This window comes from Pituophis catenifer, unplaced genomic scaffold, assembly GCF_029215685.1.
Source record: "Pituophis catenifer annectens isolate HBS135680 unplaced genomic scaffold, rPitCat1.0.hap2 SCAF_8, whole genome shotgun sequence".
Classification (NCBI taxonomy): Eukaryota; Metazoa; Chordata; class Lepidosauria; order Squamata; family Colubridae; genus Pituophis; species Pituophis catenifer.
Window position 1 is genome coordinate 69,493,026 of NW_027256888.1, and position 22,287 is coordinate 69,515,312.

Genomic DNA, 22,287 nt, shown 5'->3' on the forward strand with positions numbered 1-22,287 from the left:
AATATAACAGACATGATAGTTGGCAAAACAGATACATACAGAGTAAAAGATAAATGTCATATTAACTATACAGCTAGTAGTAGAAATCTTCGGCTTTGATTGCCCAATCTTTAAAAAGCTTTTTCTCTGTCTTTGGATACATAATATAATGCAAAGAGTTTGGAGCAGAAAATAGAGTTGTATCTTCAGTTTTTTTTTCCACATGTGCTTTGTAGCTACGACTTAAGAGAGGGAGATGGTTGGATCAGATCTAGAGGAGCTAAAATTTGCCAATCCAAAATTGGTTTGCAGGTCTGTTTTGTTTTGTTTGGAAAGATGAAATTGAATTTGTACTTCAGAGAGAGAGAGAGAGAGAGAGAGAGAGAGAGAGAGAGAGAGAGAGAGAGAGAGAGAGAGAGAGAGAGAGGAGACCTGTAAGCCCTTCATTTGATTTGTGGCCTGTTGTATGTTGTATGCATGAATGTTTATTTCGGTTCTTTGCCAGCTAAGAAAAGGCAGTTTTTCTGCAACAACCTTCTCTATTAACCTTTCTTTTGTTTATTAAAGCAAAAGTTCATTTCCTTAGTTAGCAAGGGTGTCTCTGCCTCCTCCTGAGTGCTTGACAGATGACAGTTGTTCTTTCAGTTGGTACGCTAGAGCAGTGGTCCCCAACCCCCGGTCCGCGGACCGGTGCCGGGCCGTGGAGTACCTGGCACCGGGCCGCGCAGCGGCCGGGGGACATGAACGCTGCAGCGCAAAGGCTCCTGGGCCGTGCGCAATGGGCCGTGCGCAAAAGCTCCTGGGCCGTGCCCCCACCCCTGCGCGTGCTCAGTGGGCCGCGGCGATAAAAAGGTTGGGGACCACTGCGCTAGAGGAAGAAAAAAACATTTGTCCAACAAGAGTAGGAAAGGTTGCCTATATTTGCCCTGCAATTTCTGTTCTCATAGTCAAGGCAGGGCCACAAATTGTACAGGCCTCAAATCTGAGCCGAGTTCATCATTTCTCCAGATGTTGGAATTGGCCAGCATTTTTCTTTCCTTTGATGTGTTCCTGTTCCCCTGCTTTATCTTAGGTCAGAGCGCACAATGTTTTTTTTTTGGGGGGGGGGCAAGGGCCATCCTAGATTTTGAGGGCCATGTGGGCCTTTCATAGCAAATGGAGGAATGAAACCATGTTAGAAAATGTTAAAAATGGGAAGGAGGAGGAAAATTAAAATAATTAACAACTATACATTTTTTTAAAAAAAATTGATTTATATGCCGCCCTTCTCCGGAGACTCAGGGCGGCTTACAATGCGCTAAGCAATAAGCAATAGCCTTCATTCTTTTGTATATTTATACAAAGTCAGCTTATTGCCCCCACAACTGGGTCCTCAATTTACCTACCTTAGAAAGGATGGAAGGCTGAGTCAACCTTGAGCCTTGGCGAGATTCGAACCTGCAATAATTGCAGGCAGCTGTTCTTAATAACAGGGTGCTTTAGACCACTGTACTACCAAGGCTTGATATTATTGATATTATTTTAAACTGTCTGTTTGTTTATAAAATGTTTTGGCCACTCATCTTATCACAGGGTAACTGTGGACGGTTTACAGTCATAAAAGATATATATAAAAATATGTACGCACGCACACACAAAAACCATAAATAAGTTAGTAGAGATTCTCAGTCATCCAGGTCATGGTTGTCCCAAAGGTGCTTTTTCAGGAGGCAACTGGACTTTCTTGTTTTTTCTTTTGAAGACGTTTTACTTCTCATCCAAGAAGCTTCTTCAGCTCTGACAGGATGTGGGGAATGGAAGGATTTATATTCCCTGCAGACAGCTGGTCATTTGCATCCTTTTAGAGGGTGGTTGAAGCAGTTGGGGGTTTATCAGTGTCCTCAGGTTCACCTGAGTCATGCAAATGGTTCCTGTAGTCTGCAATATTTTCCTCTGGAAATACATTCATATTCCCACATTCATATTCCCACATGAGCTAAAGAAACTTCTAGGATGAGAATCGAAATATCTTCGAAAGAAAAAACAAAGTCCAGTTGCCTCTTGAAAAAGCACCTTTGGGACATGAATTAATACAAGCTAAACACTATGATCAAATTCAAGATGGGGAAGTTGGGGACAGGATGGGCAGGGGAGTAGGATCTGTTGTTAATTGATCAACCACCTCCATTATGATGCTCCCCCATTGGAGTCCAAAGCTAACTGGCAGATCCAGGTCTTTAGGCTCCAATGTATGGAAGATCAGGAGGGTTGGAGGCAACCTCACAGTGGGGTGCAAGACATTCCAGAGGACAGGTACAATGAAGGCCTTTTCCTGGACCGTGCCAGCTGGCATAATCAGGTTGATGGGGCCTGCAGTGTGCCTTCCCTGTCAGCATGGGTAAGATATGCCAATCCCAGTGGGATGAGACAGTCCCTCAAGTACAGTTATAAACTATATAACAGTTACCTTTAAATAGGCATGCTGACATACATTTGTATATGTGTGCGTGCGTACACACACATCATGATCTCCATCCTCTGACATCTCAGCTGATTCTCGGGTTTATACCATGATTCTCCCGAACTATTCTGTCCTGAACATATTCCCTGTCTTCACACAACCAACATGTATGTATATACACCAGCGGTGAAATCTACTTACCTTCGCTACCGGTTTGGGTGCACTTCCTCATGGGAACACACACCCACTATGCGTGCATGCACCTCTTCTGCACATGCGCAGATGGTTAAAAAATGGGACATAATGACATCCCAGCGGGTGGGTGGAACCTCCCGCCGCCGGTGCTACTGGTTCAGCGAGCCGGATAGAACGGGGGGGGGGGGCGGGATTTCACCACTGATATACACATATCTGTGCAGAGGAGATGGCAGGATGAGGCAGAGGAAAGTTTTGTAGGCATGTAGGGTTTTGTTGCTAATTAGGAAAAATGTCTGAGGAATGTAGGAGGCCATGTGCAATTAAGATTAAGAGCCTGATGTAGAACTGAGGTCAACGGGAGAAAGAGAATAGAAAAATAGCATGAATCCTGCAGTCATTAACTCAGAGGTGATCTTTTACACAGAAATACACTTCCAGATACACATTAGTACAGATAGATCAAGGTGAAAATAACAGAGTTGAATCGCTCCAGGACCCATTTCACTTCCAAAAACTATAATAATGCAGCCAGAAAAACAGACCATCTTGTCAACTCTCCAAAGACACTGCATAAATCATTCCCCAGAGCACGGGTGAAATCTTCCTGGTTCGGACCGGATCAGGCGATCCGGTAGCGATTGTGGCAGGTGGTTTGGAGAACCAGTAGCAATGGTGGCGTGAGGCTCCGCCCACCTGCCCAGGTGTTTTTTACCCTCTGCGCATGTGCAGAAGGTTTTGTGCATGCGCAGAGGGTCTGCATGCACATGTGATGCACACACATGCGCGGCGCACACACTTCCGAACCGGTAAGGAAGGTAAGTAGATTTCACCTTTGCCCCAGAGCAAGGAGGTAACTCCTGGAGCAAGCTTTACCCTCCAACTCAGTGGTCGGTTGCTATCAGTTCACCCCGGTTTGAGCGAACCGGTAGCAGTGGTGACAGAAGGCTCTGCCCGGTTGTCATCAAATACGATCTGCACATGCTCAGAAGCTTCTGCGCATGTGCAGATGGGGCACGCGCGTGAGCGAACCGGTAGCAAAGGTAAGTGAAACCCACCCCTGCTCCAACTACATCACTAAACCTTTCCAGAAGGCTTGCCTTCTGACTGCAAAAATGTTGATTTTAATATTGCAACGATTAAATGAAATTGCAGCCAAGGTGGACAACCTTTAACAAGCTTCGATCCTCCATGGTAATCAAGGGGTTAATATGAAAGCATGAGTCAGCCACCTCAGCACTAGGACAGCCAATGTTTCCAAGGCATCAAAAGCAGTTAATTTAGCCAACCACTGCCATTTGCTCCAGAAAAAACAACTCTTCCTTCCAATCCATTGGAATGGCCACAGATGGAAAAATCAGAGGGGTATAGTGACCTCTCTGTTTCACCTCCTAAACTGCCAAAGTGGAGCAATTTATTTGGAATATTTTCACTATCTAGCTCATGAAGTGCCAAGTGTCTATAATTAACTTTTCATCAACTGTTTCTTCCTTCTGAACAATCTCTGAACAGAGAGCAATCCATAATATTAAAAGGGATCTTTTTTTTTTTTAAAGAAACAGTTTTTAAGAAACAGTATTGTTTTGTACCTGATGAAAGCATAACCTGGAGTATTCAAATCCTGTTGAAAAGTCTAGCATCTAAGAACTAGCTAGATGTGACCCTACTTAGCCTTTTCAAAATCAATCAAGGTGAACCAGGTGCTGTATTCTGCAATGACATAATGTGTACCAATATAAAAATCCCGTACTTGGAGCAGAATTTCTCCCTTTTTAAACTCTTCAGCCTCTCACACGGTAGCATAATATTTTCATAATATTATTAATATTCTGGGTCTTTTTGTGTTCTCTTTCCTGGGAAAGAATTTGAACACAGAAAGTGATGTGTTTGTTTCCTCTTTGTTATGAGATTAAACAAAATGAAGTTAGATATTAAACTATATTGTGGAAATTCACCATCATGAGATCTTTAGTACAGGTAGCAAGGCTTATTAAAGATCACGTACAATTCCTTCCTAATCTTATCTGATAGTTAAACTTTCACACAATAGCAGTTCTAAGATTGGCTAGCTGTGTTTCTAAGATAGCCGTTTGTTTTAGAAACACAAGCAATTTTTACCGGTTTAACGTTAAGTCTCATGGCCAATTTTATAGATTTGATAACTTACCACCATCCTATCAGTTCTGTTCCCTAACCAAACAACTCTTGGCAGAGTTTCCACAACTTTTGGGCCTGGTGGATATTTTTAGAATGTTGAGAACATCTGGATTTTCTGGTAAAATACCTGCTGGGAGTTTGAATACTCACCACATAGGCATGTTGGCTACAAAGCACTAATTGATCAAAATCAGTGGTGGGATTCAGCCAATTCAGGCCTCTTCGGGCAAACCCGTCCAGGCACAATCCCGTCCTATATCGCTGTGTTTTTGACACCACATGCATGCGCGGATGGTGCACATGAGCGAATTGCCATGTTGTGTTTTTTTTTTTATTGAAAAAGTTTTTCAAATACAAGTTTTTCCCCCTTTCCTCCCTTCTTCCCTAACCCCCCCTCACCACCCATCCCCCCCTGTGACTTCTGCTTCACAACAATAAGCTAATTCATAATTAATTACATAATATTTTACCATGCCCTTACTCACTCCTCAAAGTACTGACCCTTAGCATGGTATTCTTATAACTCCGCTTTTCTCCGCTTTTCACAATCTACCCTTTTTCTCCTCCCCCAAACTTATAAAATATTATTATTATTACAACAACATAACCTTTACTTTTATATATATTAATTTAACATTTCAAAGCAGCCTTCTCCAAATTTAACATTTATTCAGTTCTATCCAATTCTTCCACTCCCCAAAATATATGACTTAAAAATCCTTTTTCTTAAACTAATCAATCACTAAACTAGCCTATTTCAACCCAGTTTCCTGCAAGATTACCATGCACTACAATTCTAAATATAATCCACTGCCCACTCTGCTAAAATATACATATGTCTATATATACATTCCATTTTATAAAAAGAGAAAAGACAATAACTTTAAATTTATAATTCATTTAGTATCTTCTTTGATGTCTTTCCACTAGATTGTTAAATCCGTCATCCATAATAGGGTAACATAACATCCTGGTGCAACAGTTTATTCAAAATCTTCAGTCATCTTCTGCCCCCATCAATAATGAATATCCTCATGTATATATAAAAGTAAAAACAACCACCCGAGTGACATTATAATTATATTCCATATAGTTGTAATTGTGGTTTTCATCAGGATTATAAATCCCCATCATCTTAGTGGGTAACAGCCAGATCTTCTGCATGCCCCAGCATGACTCTCTTGCCTTGTAACTCAAAATAGATATAATATATTTATCGGTAAAAGAAATCCAAAATAGATAGTTCAAATCCAACAATGTAAGGCTCTTTCCACATCCCAAAATCACGGCATTGCAGAGATCTGCCACTTTCCTCAAGATAGTATTAAACGATAATTCGCCTCCAATATCTTTTCACATATTCATTTATTTTTTTAAAATCCCTGGCTTCACTGTTGCTTGGTTTAGAAACTACTATTTCTACGAGATCTGTTTCTTTTCTTTTTCTTTTGCGGGTTGCATTTCCATCCAGATTTCCTTCCTACAAGTTGTGTATCAGCTGATCGGTTGTCATTCTGCTTTGTAAATTGATCTTGTTGGTTTTGTTTTATTATCTCATATGTCTTTTCCATCACTTGTATATCAACTGGTTGATTTACGCACTTGTCTGTAAGTTGATAATTCATCACATTAGAATCAGATGACACTGCTCTCAAATTTATAGACAGTCCAGCTGGGGTATCCAAGGAGTCCAAAGACAGTTTATCTACCACAGCCTCTGTAATTTGATGTTTTCCCTTTATTTCCAACTCCTTTTGCTTGTCCTGTGTTATGCCTAAAGATGTTAAATTTATTTTTAAAAATTTTTGATAAAATTCTTCCGCTTTTTCGACAGTATTCAGTTGGTATCTTACTCCTTGGTGTCTCAATATTAAACCAACTGGGACGTCCCACCTAAATAGAATATTCCTTTTTTTTAACTCATTCACTAGAAAACCAAATTTCTTCCTCTCCATTAACATCTTGGGCGGGAGTTCCTTAAAAATCCAAATCTTTCTTCCATGAAATTGCAAAGCAGAATCATAAGAATTCTGCACAATATTATTTCTAATTTCTTTGTCTGTAAAATAAATCACCACATCTCTAGGCAATTGCCTTTGTTTTGCCAACCAGGAGTTTATTCTATAAATTCTGTCAATCCTGCAAAACACTTCATCAGGTTGAACCTTTAAAATCCCAGCCAGAATTTCAGAAGATATCTTCCTTAAATCATCTCTGTCATCTTCCTACAAACCTCTCAGTCTAATTGCATATTCTGTAAAATTGTATTGGATCATTAAAACTTCTCTTTCAATCCTCTGTTGTACATTTTCTTCATTAGCAGTCTTTTGATCAGCCTCCATTTTAAGTTTGTCTTCTGAACTATTATCCTGAGTGTTTGCCAAATCCTTTTTAATTTTTTGGATCTTGTCATCCAAATTCTCCTCAATTTCTTTCATTTTAGACTTAGTATTTGCTTCCAACTGAGTCATAAAGTCTGCTAAGCCATTAGCTGTTTTTAAAATCTTTCGATCCAAAAAGCCAAACTTAGATTTCACCAATTCACCAATTTCTTTGATTTCCAACTTAAATTTTTCAAGTTGCTGATTCACAATCTCATCCCTTCTTACAATCTCCTCAAGAAGAAATTCTATTATATTAAAGTCAGGTTTCTGAGACTGGAGAGTTAAAACTTGTTGATGTAATTTATTAATGGGGGAATCCCCCCCCCACTGCCTGTTTGTCTAGTTTTATAAGTCTCAGTGCCATTTTTCCACGCAGACAAAATTTACTGGAAAAGAGAGAAAAAAAAAAACTTTTTTCCAACCAGGATCAATATCAGATCCTCAAAGAAAAAAAAAAAGGAAAAAAAAAAAAAAACAGAAGTGAGAGTGAGATTTTGCCTTCAGTTACAGCCAAAAGTATTCATTCCGCTACTTTGTAATTGAAAACGGAAGGAGTTTCCCTTTCAGCCTCTCTTCAAGCCGCAGCAGCAATCGCCATTTTAAAAAAACTTTTTTCCCTTCACTTCACTTCTTAGGCAAAATAGAATAAAAAGAATACTTGCGCTTCAGGATCAGAGGTCCAGCTCATATCTTCTTTAATTAATTTATTTGACAGATTTACAGGCTTGCTTTTGCCCCCTAGCTCTGCGTGTAGCAGAGATTTCCCAGAGCCCGGAGCATCGGCTGGGGATACGGGGAGTCTCTTCCGCTCCCTCCCAAAAGTAAATAAAAAACTTTTGGGATTAGGCAGAGGACTCTACCCACCCCAGCCGGCTCTATCTCCGTTTCCTAATGGAAACGGAGTTTTTTCGAGCCGCCATTCCGCTGAAAAAGGCGGCTCTTACAGGCAGTGGGTTCGACGATCCCGGAGGAGCGTCCAGCGGGGACAAGCAGCAAACCGGAAGTCCTGAATTGCCATGTTGTTTGACGTCGCATGCATGCGGGACAGTGCACACGAACGAATTGTGTTGTTTGACATCGCACGCTTGTGTGGACAGAGTACATGAGCAAATTGCAGTGTTTTGTGATGCCATAGGAAACATGTGGATGGTGCACGAGCGAAGCAAGCATGCACGCGCGCTCACATTTCCGGTGCTGGGCGAACTGGTTGTTACAGTATATGAAGCCCACCTTTGATCAAAATGCTACCCACCCTCTACTCTTCTCACCATGCTTTTGCAGGATAGTCTCTCCTATCTCTGCTTATTGTTGCTTTTTGCTCAAAATGATTGGCACATTGAAAAAAGAAATGAACAACCATTTTTGTTTTCATAGTGGGCCCATTTGGCACTCAGAGATATGACTTCAGGAAGCCAAGTAAATAAAATTAATTGAATTACTTCATGCCACGTGTACAATAATTTTCCCCATTTGTCTCACTAAAATATCAAGACAACTTTTGGTGGAGCACTCAAGCTACATTCAAGACTCCGGACAGCAATATGTGACTGGAGTCTCATGGCTGTTCTAGAGGTCTGCTCAGCAAACCTTGACTTGCTGAGGTTCATCAGGGGTGAAGTTTTGTAGTTCATCAAATCAAAGACCCGGTTAGAGCCCCAGTGAATGCACACAACGCATCTTGAAAATCACAGCACTCCAAACTTCTTAAACATCCTAAGAGTTACGTTGTACTTTCCTATTTTCCCATTATAAAAACTGTCACTTTAGCAGCATGAAGTCTCTTTTCCTCTCCCAGGAGGGTTTTGAAAAACTGTATACTGTGAAAGGAAAGACTCGCTTAGGAGAGAGATGGCTTTTTGCCAGTAACAAAAACCTGACTAATTGTGTCTTTCTGAAAATCAGCAGGAAGTAAGGAGAGATGGGGTGAGAGCAATGGATTTGAAGAAGTAAAACAAGCCGTCAGTCTCTGCAGCAGTCTGTGACTGCCCAAGACTGTTACTAAAATCCTGTGCAATCATGAATCAACTATTGTCAATACCTCCTTTATACGACCCTGTAATCCCTTAATTCATGGTAGTGTCTGGGCAGCTGAATGGAGCTGAGTGTTTACTAGCCAACTGTTATCAACAATGCATAAAAATGCATAAAAATTACTTTTGAAAAGCATTTGGGCAATGCTATGCTTTTAGAAGAATCCTGAATATTTGCAAACATTTATTAATAGGTATATATACCATGAGATATTCAGCGTGCTGGATACCGTTACATCATAACGTGTCCAAATAATTTAGTAGTTTATACTGTCAAAACATTTTATCTTGGCTCTCAAAAGCAAAAAGAGTTATTGATCTGTTTTTTTGAACTGCAGATTTTACAGGCTTCCTTCTCTTTTTTTTGCAAGAGTTCTGGTGGCGCTTTGTGTAAATCCCATTTGCATTCATTTCTGTGAGATTGCTTATTAAAGGGGGGGGAACAGAAAACTTATTTGTTATGGCCCAATGGGTCACCTCTTTTGCTTGGATAAAGTCTTTAATTCCTATTTCCAAAATACGGCAAGAATTAAAAGCGTCACCTGAAGTTCCAGACCTGGGAAATTATTTCATATCAGGTCCGTTGTTGGCTTATTGGGCCTCTACTCTGCTGATAATTGGCTTTCCATGGTCTTATCAGTAGACATCCTCTATGTGTTTCTTCTGACATATGTTGTTTGTCCTTAGCTCCTATGCTACTGTGAAACCATTCAAGTAGTAGCTAAATGTCTGCGGAGATTCTCAGTCATCCAGGTCATGGTTGTCCCCAATGTGCTTTTTCAAAAGGCAACTGGACTTTGTTTTTCCTTGAAGACGTTTCCCTTCTCATCCAAGAAGCTTCTTCAGTTCTGAACAAGTTTCTTGAATGAGAAACAAAACGTCTTTAAGGAAAAACAAAGTCCAGTTGACTGTTGAAAAAGCACCTTTGGGACATTCAAGTAGTACCGTGTTTCCCCGAAAATAAGACACTGTCTTATATTTTTTTTGAACCCTGAAATAAGTGCTAGGCCTTACTGCTCTGCACTCAAAAGCCCGATTGGGCTTATTATCAGGGGACAGGGTGGATTAAAATAAATGATTTTTTTTTAAAAAAAAATCAAAAAAAACAGATTTTTTTTAATTTAAATCAGGTTTTTTTGATTTAAATCGGATTTTTTTGATTTAAATCGAATTTATTTTAATAAAAAACTTTTGGGGTAAAAATCTATCGTAAGATAGTTTCCTATTTAAGATACATAAATAATTTAGTTTATTCAGCATGAAATGGAGCTTAGTTATGTAGCATGAGGCTGCATATTCTGCAACACTGGGACTATCGGTGAGTCAACAGTGGGTCAAAGGAGTAGCAGAGATGACAGTTGCTCTTTAAAAATTATGATTTAAATCGAGTTGATTTAAATCAAGCCTTTTTGCTAGTGATTTAAATCATGATTTAAATTGTGATTTAAATCAACTCGATTTAAATCAAATCCACCCTGTCAGGGGATGTCATATTTTGGGGGAAACAGGGTAGTTCTAACCAGCGGTGGGTTTCCAATATTCTTACCACTGGTTCGCCACGTGCGTGCACGCTCACTTCACGTGCACCTTCTGCACATGTACCCAGCCTTCCGCGCATGCACCCGGCCTTGAAATCGTGCCTAAATAGGACGGCATAGAGGTAGGGCGGGTGGGCGAACACATCCACGATCTACACTACCGGTTCGCCTGAACCAGTACGAACCGGCTGAATACCACTTCTGGTTATAACCGATTGGGGGTGTGCAGGGAAGAAGGAGGTTTCCTTTTACCACTTGCTGTAATCTCAAGAACTGTCAGCCTGCTGCCTCGGCGGTTATAAATATTCAATGGCTATTAAATGAAAAGATGCATTGAACCTCTGACGGTATGTGGTTTGCCTTCATTTGCCTTGAGTCTGGGAACCGCTTCTAGCGTGCTATTTTTGAAAGAGGAAACAAATGTGCTGGTGGAGAAATTGTTTTGTCAGATTAAATTAGGATCATAGCCTTGGAAAGAGTTCTTTTAGGTTGTTGAACCCAACTCCGCTCAAACAGAAATTCTTATTAAAGGGTCCAGAATAGATGGCTTTCTAGCCTCCGTTTGAATGTACCCAATGAAGGGAACCCTGGGAATTTGGTTCCACTTTCAAATCAATCTTATCCTTAGGAGTTCATCCAAAACGCGGCTCCTTGTAATGTCAACCTATTCATCTGTGTCTTGCTTGCTAGTACAGCAGAGACGAGCTGTCTCTGTAAAACACCACTTCAGTAGTTGAAGAATGCTGTTATAACCTCACTTAGGTGTCTTGGTGCAAGGCTTAACATAATCACTATTTTGTCTCAGTGAGAAACTTAGTGTTTGCCCTTGATTATGCTTATTGCCATTCTTTGCACCGTTCTGGTTTTAGGTTAGAAACCTAGATTGCAGTGACAAGAAATGGACAGATTGCTACAGGAAAAAATAGAAAGGTTCATAACTTTGGCCCTAAATTATGTGGTGGAATAAGAGAGAATTTAGAGTGAAAGTATCTTTACAAGAGGTTTTTCCACACTCACATGCATACACTGTTTTTCTCACACAAACACACATATAATTGGGGATGGGGTGTGTAGCCTTCCCTATCTTCAGTTATTGCACAACCAAACCATATCACCTTACATCAGTGGGGAAATCCAATTTTTTTTTACTACCGGTTCTGTGAGCGTGGCTTGGTGGGCATGGTGTGGCTTGGTGGGCGTGGCAGGGAAAGGATACTGCAAAATCTCCATTCCCATCCCATTCCAGGGAAAGGATACTGCAAAATCTCCATTCCCATCCCACTCTGGGGCCAGCCAGAGGTGGTATTTGCCGGTTCTCAACTACTCAAAATTTCTGCTACTGGTTCTCCAGAACCTGCTGGATTTCACCCTTGCCTTACATCGGTACCAATAAGCTTGAGAAGTTGGTTAAAGAATGTAAATGCAAAGGAATAAACCTCTTTAAGGTGCATTTGTTGAGTCTACTTCAAAAAGAGAGGACATATCATATTGACTCTTTTTGGAAAATGATGTCATAAAAATAGGAATGGTAGGGAAAAAAATTGAGAAATTTCAATACCTTAGCTTGGTCTAATCCTGAGGAAGAGCATGCCACACTATTGTACACTTGTGATGCAGATCTCATTCTTCTCTTAGAAAAGCCAAGGTTAGAACATCCAACTATATCGTGAATTCTACACATTATGTACAATATGTGGATAAGTGCATTCTTCTATCAATCCCAATGCACAGCATATAATTTCCCAGGCGATTACAGGTTTTAGTACTGCAAGAATCAGCTTCTTACTGGGAAATTAAACTTGCATCCACTCTGCCCTGGTTTTAGAAGGTTTGATGAAGTGTAGGAGAAAGACAGGTAGAGTCTGGGGATGGAGTCAAGAGAGGTATCAGCCTGGCATTCTTACATTTGTACAAATAGACCATAAGTCAGGGGTGTCAAATTCAAGGCCCAGGGGCTGGATCGGCCCACGGGGTGCTTAGATCTGGCCCGCAGGGCTGCCCTGGAAACAGCGAAGGACCAGCCCATGGTGCCTCTGCCAGTGAAAACAGAGCTTGGGAAGGCCATGCATAGCCCTCCCAGACTCAGTTTTTGGCCGCAACAGCCTTCTGCAGCCCTCTGCCAGTGAAAATGGAGCTCGGGGAGGCACGTGGACCGCCCCCCCCCATCCCAAGCTCCGTTTTCACTGGCAGAGGGCTGCAGGAGACCATCACAGCCAAAAATGAAGCTCAGGAGCCTGTTTTTGCTGGCAGAGCACTCAGGCCACCGCAGCCCCCCCCAACACAAGTGATGTCAAGCTGGCCACGCCCTCCCATTCCCTCCAAGGTCAAATACAATCCTAAAGCAGCCCTCAATGAAATTGAGTTTGACACCCCTGGTCTAAGTTCAACCCCTCTTGAATTTCATTAATTCTTATCTAGCGTCAATTTAGTTCTGAGCGTAACATGACAAGATGCTTATGTATAGGCATGAGCAATATATCAGCTTAATTGGGACTTAATGTATGGTTGTGACTCTTCGCACCTGTTCTGCCCCAGCTATGGATCCCAAAGAATGTAGCACACACAAACTTCGAACAAAACTCAGTTTACTTCTAACACAGTCTTTTGCAAATGCAGGCCGTTAATAAAACGTTCTTAACAACCTACCAGAAATTCCACAGATAAGATAGAGTCTTACAAGAGTTGGCAGAAAGCCCAGAAGCCAGGTTTGCAGAGAAAATCCAAACTCAATGATCAGCGAACGAACGAACGTTGTTTCCTGCAGCTTTTTACAAGCTGTGTGCAAACTTAAATAGGCTAAGGGAGTGGCCAATTAGCCCCAAGCCTTACTCTTGAGGAGACCTCCTCCTGAGTAACCACTCCTGCCTTTTGGCAGCTCTGCATGCCCATGCATTGAGAAGAGGCTCCTCCACTTCATCCTCTTCACTTAAAGGAGCCTCTGGAGGTTCTGAAGGCCCTGGTTGAATTCCTGCCTCTGGCACTACATCTTCTTCAGCCTCCTCACTGTCTGACTCGAGTGCCGGCTGCACAGGCTGCTGGTGCGACACCACACCAGCCTCCTCGTCGTCGGGATCATCAACAATCCATGCAGGCCGCTGGCGGGCCACAACAGCACCTGAGAAGAAGTCCACATGAAAGAGTGTTCCTCCATTTAAAACAAGGACCTCACTCCCTCTGTGCACACTGTTGTGGCCCACCAGCTGCCAACAGAGCTGGCGGCAGACTCAGACGATGAGGAGGTTGGGGAGGAACGTGGGCCAGTTCTGGAGTCTGGGGAAGGCTCTGATGGATGCTCTGCGTCGGATGCAGAGATAGAGTCAGGGCCAGCCACCAGAGAGGCACCTGCGTTTGGAGGCTGAGATGAGTGAGGAGGAAGAATAGTTGGGGCCTGTTCCAGATGCACGTATGCAAAGAGCAGTTAGGAGAGGGGAACAATAGAGAACAAGGAGTCGACTCGGGAAGCAAAGCACACATGGATGCTGAATGGACCCTCCCTGGTTGGGGAATAAATAGAAGGAAAGGGGAATGGTTGTCATAGGAGACAACAGTTTGTATTTCTGAAGAGTTTCGTGCCACAAAGACTGCTTGCCAGAACTTAATTTGCAGCCTTTCGTCTGGGAGCTCTATCGCAAGGAGCTGATAAGATCTGTTACTGCAGTTAACTCCTTGAAGGACTATTGCCTGGACTTTTCGGTGGGTGAATGCAATTAATTTACAAGAGGTAAATTTACAAGAGGTAAATTTTCGTGACAAGGAGTCTGTTTCTTGCTTCTGCTAAGGCTGGGCCAGAACAGCACACAGTGCATCATGAGGAATTATGGATGACAATTTATAAACACTAAAGCTAAAAGAAGTGTTCAATATCAGAGCAAAAATAGGGTGGTTGGATAGGTTATTAAACAATAAGCTCCTTACTTATTCCATTCCCCACCAACCCAATATTTGCAAATAGACATGCAGAGCTCACTAGGAATAATGAAGAGAAATGGCTGTTTCCCCCAATACCCTTAATTTCTAGTCACTTAAAGATGATGAGAAGCAGAAGTCTATAGTATTTATACAAACTGTCAGTGGCTCTTGAAAAACCTGCATATTTTTGCTTGATTTAGTGTGCCATGTATAACAATGCCAACAATGTAAGTGAGACACCTAAATTCTTTCATTAAGCAGTAATTCAGTATCATGGATATTAAGTATAAGACTACCATAAATGGAAATGGTTTCCCCAGTAAAGCATTCTGGCCCATTTGGGTGTATATACATGGACTTGAGCAACATAATCTTTCATTATGGCATTGGCATTAGCTTTGTGAGCAGACTAAACTTCTCAAGGACTTTTTCCATACTGAAGACAAAAACTGATGCTTTGTGGAAACAATGATGGATATGATCAGCGTATTTAAAAAGTTGTGTGAAAGTGCAAGCGTGTGACCCAAGAAATCACTACTATAAGAAGCTCTGTGTAATTATTTATGTCATTGAGTCACAATGCACATAGTACTCAAGATCTATGGTGATAGTACTAATTGTTGTAATACTAGTAGTAGTAACTGTAGTAGTTATCATAGCGGCATCAGGAGCAATAATAAAAATGACCTTAGTGACAAATGTTTTGGATTTATTGCTGTAGAAAAATAATTTGGCCTGGTAACATACAAGTAGTTGTTAGAGTGGACAGGGTTAAACTGTTCCTGTATCAGCCATCCTTGCTATCGAAATATAGCAGGGGTAAAATGCTCCCGGTTCGGACTGGATCACCCGATCCGGTAGTGATTGCGGTGGGTTGTTCGGAGAACTGATAGCAAAAATCCCTGCGTCCCCCCCCCAAATGCCCAGCTAAGCTGCACGATCATCAGAGGCTTTTTTTTTACTTTTAAAAGCATTTTTCTATAACTAAAAAGTAAAAAAAAAAAAGCCTCTGATGATCATGCGGCTCAGCTGGGATCGTCAGAGACTTTTAAAAGCATTTTTTCTATAACCTCTTGGGCCGAAGAGGCTGTAGAAAAAAAAAATGCCTTTAAAAGCCTCTGGCAATCCCAGCTGAGTTGCCTGATCGTCAGAGGCTTCTAAAACCATTTTTTTCTGCAACCTCTTAAGGTTGTAGAAAAAATACTTTTAAAAGTAAAAAAAAAAAAGAAGTTGGCCACGCCCACACACACACACCAAGCCACACCCACAGAACCGGAAGTAACAAATTTTAGATTTCACCCCTGAAATATAGGTATTTGGCTTATTGACACCTGACAAAATGGTGTGTGTGGATTTTTCCTGTCACACAAAACAAGAAATTAAAATCAGGAAAGGGAAAGGAGGGTTCAGAAAGCCATTTTCATATGCTACCTGATGGCTCTACAGGAGATATTCATAAATCAAAATAGAGGTAATCCTCAACTTACAACAATTCACTTAATGACTGTTCTAAGTTATAACATTACTGAAAAAAGTGCCTTATGACCACTTTTTACACTTATGACCGTTGCAGCATCCCCATCTTGATCACATGATTTGCATTTGGTTGCTTGAAAACTGGTTCATATTTATGACGGTTGCAGTGTCCCAAAGTCATGTGGTCATCTTTTGCAAACTTCTGGCAAGCAAAATTCATAGGGAAGCCAGATTCACTTAACAACCAGGTTACTAATTTAACAACTACAGTGATTCACTTAACAAATGTGGCAAGAAAAGTCATAAAATGGGGAAGAACTCACTTAACAAATTGCTCACTTAGCAACATAAACTCTGGGCTCAATTGTGGTCATAAGTTGAGGACTACCTGTAGCTTCTTTTTCCTACAAAGGCTCTGAAAATGTGGTGCTCAGGACTCTTGTTAATTTTTGGAGCTACTCTGGTTGATTTTTAAGAGAGCACTTCATTCATTCTGTCCCTGCAATGACTTTACTTAAACTTTTCATTGTCTTGTATTGAAGGTTGAGAGAAGATGCTGCCTTTGCCTTTTACAAGTGGGCTACAATACTATTCTCTCTCTTTTTTTTATAAATTTGTTACTCCTTTTCTTTGAGAAGTTGCTGCATTCATTTGTGAAATAATTTGTGAAGTCCTTTGGGGTCTCATGAATTGTTCCCAAGTCTTATTAATTATTGCTGTATTAGTATAACGTATGTGGTCTCAACTTACGATCACTATTGGGGCTGAAATCTTGATCTTTGAGCAAAGTAGTCATTAAGAGAGACGCCCATGTGACTGCTTCTCCAATGACCCTGATCCTGGTACTCTCAGTTGTAGTCATTTAGCAATTTTGTGGGTCATTAAGTGGAGAGAGTTCCAGGTAAGGAGTGCAGGGTGCCTCAGGAAGGTGGGGAAAACCATAGGAAGCACCATTCATTCAGGAGCTGAAAATACTGAAATACAAACAGGATTTTCAGCCATTGACTGGAGAGACATTCATGAGTGGCCATCACCGGGCAGTGGTGAAATCTGAACCGGTTTGCCACCGGTTTGCTGGCTACACATGCGCGCTGCGCACCAAATGCACGGTGCATGCACAGCATGTGCCAAAAGCATGCTGCACACGCATGTGCACCAAACACACACTTTGCACGGAAAAAGAAGAGTTCACTAGATAAGTAGAACAGCGAGGGGGGAACAGCTGTGTTGCGCAATTTAGCTTCGCTAGAAAGCAGGATTTCCTGCTTTCTAGCGAACTGATTGTTGGAAATACCAGTTCAGATGAACCGGTAGCTTTTTTTAACTACCGCTTCAAATGAACCGGTAGCTTTTTTTTTACTACCAGTTCGCCCGAACCAGTAGTTTTTATCACTACCGGTTCTCCCGAACCGGGGTGAACTGGTAGCATTTCATCCCTGTCACCGGGCCTCCTTCACCCATCTGAGGCACCACGCACTTCTTACCATACCGTCTCTCCACTCTCTGCTTGGATTTTGGCTGCCTGTTGAAGAAATTCAAGTGCCTTCCATGCACAAAAAGGAACTCCTTTGGCAGGGTACAGGAATGGACCTGAAGTCTTCAGGTTTTCAGCTCTGTTTCTGCAGCCTGCCAAAGGAATTCAGCTGCCTTCGGCAGGCAGCTCTTTCAGGCAGCCCCCAGTGGTGAAAGGGCAGACAGGCAGCAGCAGTTTTCAACATACCCTGCCAGCTTTCCCATTGACTTGTTCTAGATCGAGGACTGCCTATAATTTTGCTGTTGTGAAGAGGTTCTTGTGGGTGGATGGATGGATTTATTCATTTATTTAGGCAGGCCTCAGATGCTAACAGAAGTTGGCTTTATTTACATACTCTGTGGGTGAACTTCTGCAGGCTGTGCTGTTGTTTTGTGTTTTTTTTTTTTGTTTCCCACTGTCACCATGAGCCATCCCCCTTGAGAAAGCAAACAAGACAGTGAGAATTTCTTAAAGTTGTACAACTGTTATGGTAGGTCTCTGTATGTCGGCTTCAGGGTTCATGTGTCTTAGCAGTGCAGTTGCCAAAATATTTCCTCAGGAGGCCTGTTAATAGGCCCGGGATTACATAAATTCAATACTCCGGGTTCCCTCTTCTTTCCAAAATAGACTACAAATTAACACTGTGGCTGGAGCAGTGCCTAAAAGCTTGGAAATGTTTTTATAATGCAGCTTTAATCATAAGTCATGGGTCCTTTAAGATGTCAACTGGCCCCAAACAAATGGAAAAAATGAATGATTCAGTATCAGTTACATTGATACAGACTGCAATTGCCCTTTTAGTCATAACTATAATTCTGCATTCAGTCTACAGGTACTCCTGGACTTACGACCGCAATTGAGCCCAAAATATCTGTTGCTAAGTGAGACAATGGTTAAATGAGTTTTGCCTCATTTTACGACCGTTCTTGCCACAGTTGTTTCCTATTGAAGATAGATTTAATATTGAAAAGAATAGAACAGTGATGACTAATCTTTTTGTTGTCATGTGCGAAAAAGTGCGTGCGCAAGAACATGTGTGCGTGCCTGCACTCATAATGTAATGCCCACATGACACCCTCCTCCTGTGCAATACCCACCCCCTGTGCATGTGCACGCAAACCCCCGACCCCCACCCCGTTTTGGGCCTAGTAGGCCTCCCTGCAGCTTCCTGGGACAAAAAATGGGCCACGGGGGGGCGGGTTGCCTCACTCCGTAATGGCCCATTTTGGGCCTAACAGGCCTCCCTGCAGCCTCCTGGGACCAAAAATGGGCCATGGCCCGTTTTTGGTCCCAGGAGACTACAGGGAGGCCTGCTAGGCCCAAAATGCGGGGGGCGGGGGCACCGCACACACACCCGTGCACGCTCTCCCTGCACACGCGACCCCCCCCCAGGCATGTGCGCAGATCTCCCACAGGCGCCCTGTGCATGCATGGCAGAGACCCGAAAATCAGCTGGCCGGCAGGAGGCACACATGCTCGTGTGCCCGCAGAGAGGGCTCCGCGTGCCACCTGTGGCACGGCATGCCATAGATTCGCCATCACGGGAATAGAATAACAGAGTTGGAAGGGACCTTGGAGGTCTTCTAGTCCAACCCCCTGCTTAGGCAGGAAACCCTTATAGTATTTCAGATAAATGGTTATCTAATCTCTTCTTAAAAACTTCCAGTGTTGGAGCATTTATATTGATTAGTCCAGATGACAGCACAGAAAGATAAAAAGACTTTCTGCCTCCAGCCCCCGTTGACAAGATTACTGAATATCATTATGGCTAGACATGAAGGTTTAGAACTTAGTTTCTCTTCTCTTTGTGCTCAAGCTAACCCTGTTAATATCAGCCTGCATGAGACTGAAAAGAGGCTGAAGTCTCTCAATAGATTTTCAACACAATTAACTACAGGTAGTCCTCGACTTATGACCACAGTCGAGCCCAAAATTTCTGTGGCTAAGTGAGATATTTGCTACGTGAATTTTGCCCCCTTTTATGACCTTTCTTCATAGTTGTTAAGTGAATCACTGCAGTTGTTAAAGTTAGTAACTTGGTTATTAAATGAATCTGACTCCCCATTGACTTTGCTTGTGAGAAGGTCACAGAAGGCTATTACATGACCCCAAGACACTGCAACCGTCATAAATATGAGTCAGTTGCCAAGCGCTGAATTTTGATGACATGACCACAGAGATGCCACAGTGATCATAAGTGAAAAACCATCACAAGTCACTTTTTTCAGTCCTTTTGTAATTTCAAACGGTCACTAAACAAACTGTTGTAAATTCAAGGATTACCTGTATGACCATATAGAAACCTGATTTCCTAGGTCAAATATGGTTCTCCTCCTCATTTCAGACTCCTTTGCAAAAGTTCATTAAATTCTTTAATAAGATCTATCTTTCGCTTGCAATCTGCTTTTGGGATAAAAAAAGAAGGAAGAAAGAAGAGGATGTCAGATTGGAATGGGCACTCCATTTGTATTAATGCTCCCAAAAATGTATTCTTGACACTATTTTTTATTTTTCATTAGTATTTTCCCACAAATGCAGAGTTCACTTTTTTCAGATCAATCAAACGGTAGTACGGTGTTTCCCCGAAAATAAGACCTTGCCTTATATTTTTTTGAAACCCGAAATAAGCGCTTGGCCTTATTTTCAAGGAGGTCTTATTATTTTGGGGCGCTTGGAGCAAAATGGGGCTCTTCTTGCTGTCTTACCTGATTTCCAGCTCTGACTCCCTAACCCTAACCAGAGGAAATGGCGGGGACCGGCTGCTCCTGCGGTTAAATATTTTCAGGGAGGGCTTATTTTCAGGAGAGGGCTTATTATCCAGGGAGGTCTTATTTTCGGGGAAACATGGTAATATAAAAAGCACATCTGTGTCTTTTCTAAATTATATTTAAAATGTCTACCTGGAAGGGTCATTTCAAGAAGAGTTCAGCTTGGGACAGCCATTTTACTGAAATACATTTTTGGAAGCTGACATAACTTGGGCAGATCTTGCTGCTCAAACTGAGGTCGGGGCAAATCTCTCAGTTTGCTGACCATGTCTGCCAAGTGAATAAATTACTTTATACATGTAACTGTGGAGGCCAAGGTGTGTCTAAAGCAGTGTTATTCAACCTTGGCAACTTTAAGAAGTGTGGACTTCAGCTCCCAGAATTCCCTAACCAGCTCATGCTGCCTGGAGAATTCTGAGAGTTAAAGTCCACACATCTTAAAGTTTCCAAGGTTGAATAACCACAAAAGTGTGTTGTGTTTTCAATGAAGGACTTGGCATTTTGGGGACTGAAATGCGGTACATGAGAGGGGCAGTCGAAATTTTGAAACTGGGTGGTTAGTACCTTTTCGGGGGTCCATTAGAATTGGATGGTAATTAAGCAACTAGTCATATAAATTATATCTGTACAGTCTGGGGTGTAATGGGACCAAGAAGCAACTCCTTAAACAGAAACTTCATATCAAGCTGACATGAAATAAAGTTGAGCTGCTTTAATAAGATGGTTTCCTTACCTAATGTCCTGTAACAATTCTATAACTTTTTTTTTTTTTTTAATTTGATTTATATGCCGCCCTTCTCCGGAGACTCAGGGCGGCTTACAATGCTTTAAGCAATAGCCTTCATTCTTTTGTATATTTTATACAAAGTCAGCTTATTGCCCCCACAAACTGGGTCCTCATTTCACCTACCTTAGAAAGGATGGAAGGCTGAGTCAACCTTGAGCCTTGGAGAGATTCGAACCAGCAGAAATTGCAGGCAGCTGTGTTAATAACAGGGTGCACTAAACCCTTGTACTATCAAGGCTCTTAAGCTTTTGGTTGTGATCTTGTACTCCAAACTGGAAATAAATGTTTTCAGCCAGGCTATCCAGTTTCTGTATATTTACAAATTGCAGGAAAGGGCAGTTATGATGGTGGTTGTGATGATGAAGGAGAAGAATTGGAGGAAAGGGTGTTTTAGTATTTCTTCTTACATAATAATAGGGGTTGCTTTTCAAGTAAATAAGTACAAATAAAAAGTTTGTTTATTATTCAACTTCTATGCTGCCCGTTTCGCTGAGGCGGCTTACAATTTAAAAACCATATAAAACATTAAAGCAATTTAAATACATTTAAAATTCAGTTATATTTCTGTGTGATATTCAGATGTCAACCAGATTTACAGTATTACCAGGAAGAATACAATAAATGTAGTTGAGTCACCATTAGGCAGCTATTAACTCCATTTACATAATGTACATAATAACACCTCTAATGTGTGTTGTTATTTCGGTAATAGCAGTCTAGCACTCTTTCTATCAGATAAATAATCATCTCATCCTTTATTTGGGGAGTTTAACACAAGGTAGAAGAGAATGGAAAAGAGAACACACACAAAAATGTGTAGTACACTTTTCTCTGAAGCTATTTATTTAATCATATTTCCAGCTTGTTGTTTTTGTTTTGTTTTGTTTTGTTTTAACACTTCCATGCAATGCAAGACTTTTGTTAGATGTTCCCTGCTGCGGCTATATGCTTTTATGCTTACCTTATAACAGAAGGTGTGTGTTTTGGGGGTGGGGGAATTGCTGAGTCATTCTTTGCTGGGATTAAAAAAAAATAAAAATCCACTCTACCTGTGCTCAAAAATGAGCTGGGGAAATTCCTCTGTCCCTTAACAGCGGTGTGTTTTCTTTGA

General features: G+C 41.6%; 1 protein-coding gene across 1 annotated transcript in view; it reads left to right on the forward strand.

Annotated features, from left to right (window-relative positions):
* The window catches only part of FAM13A (family with sequence similarity 13 member A), a 150,068-nt gene that overhangs the window by 40,187 nt on the left and 87,594 nt on the right, over window positions 1-22,287 (forward strand). The window lies entirely within an intron of this gene.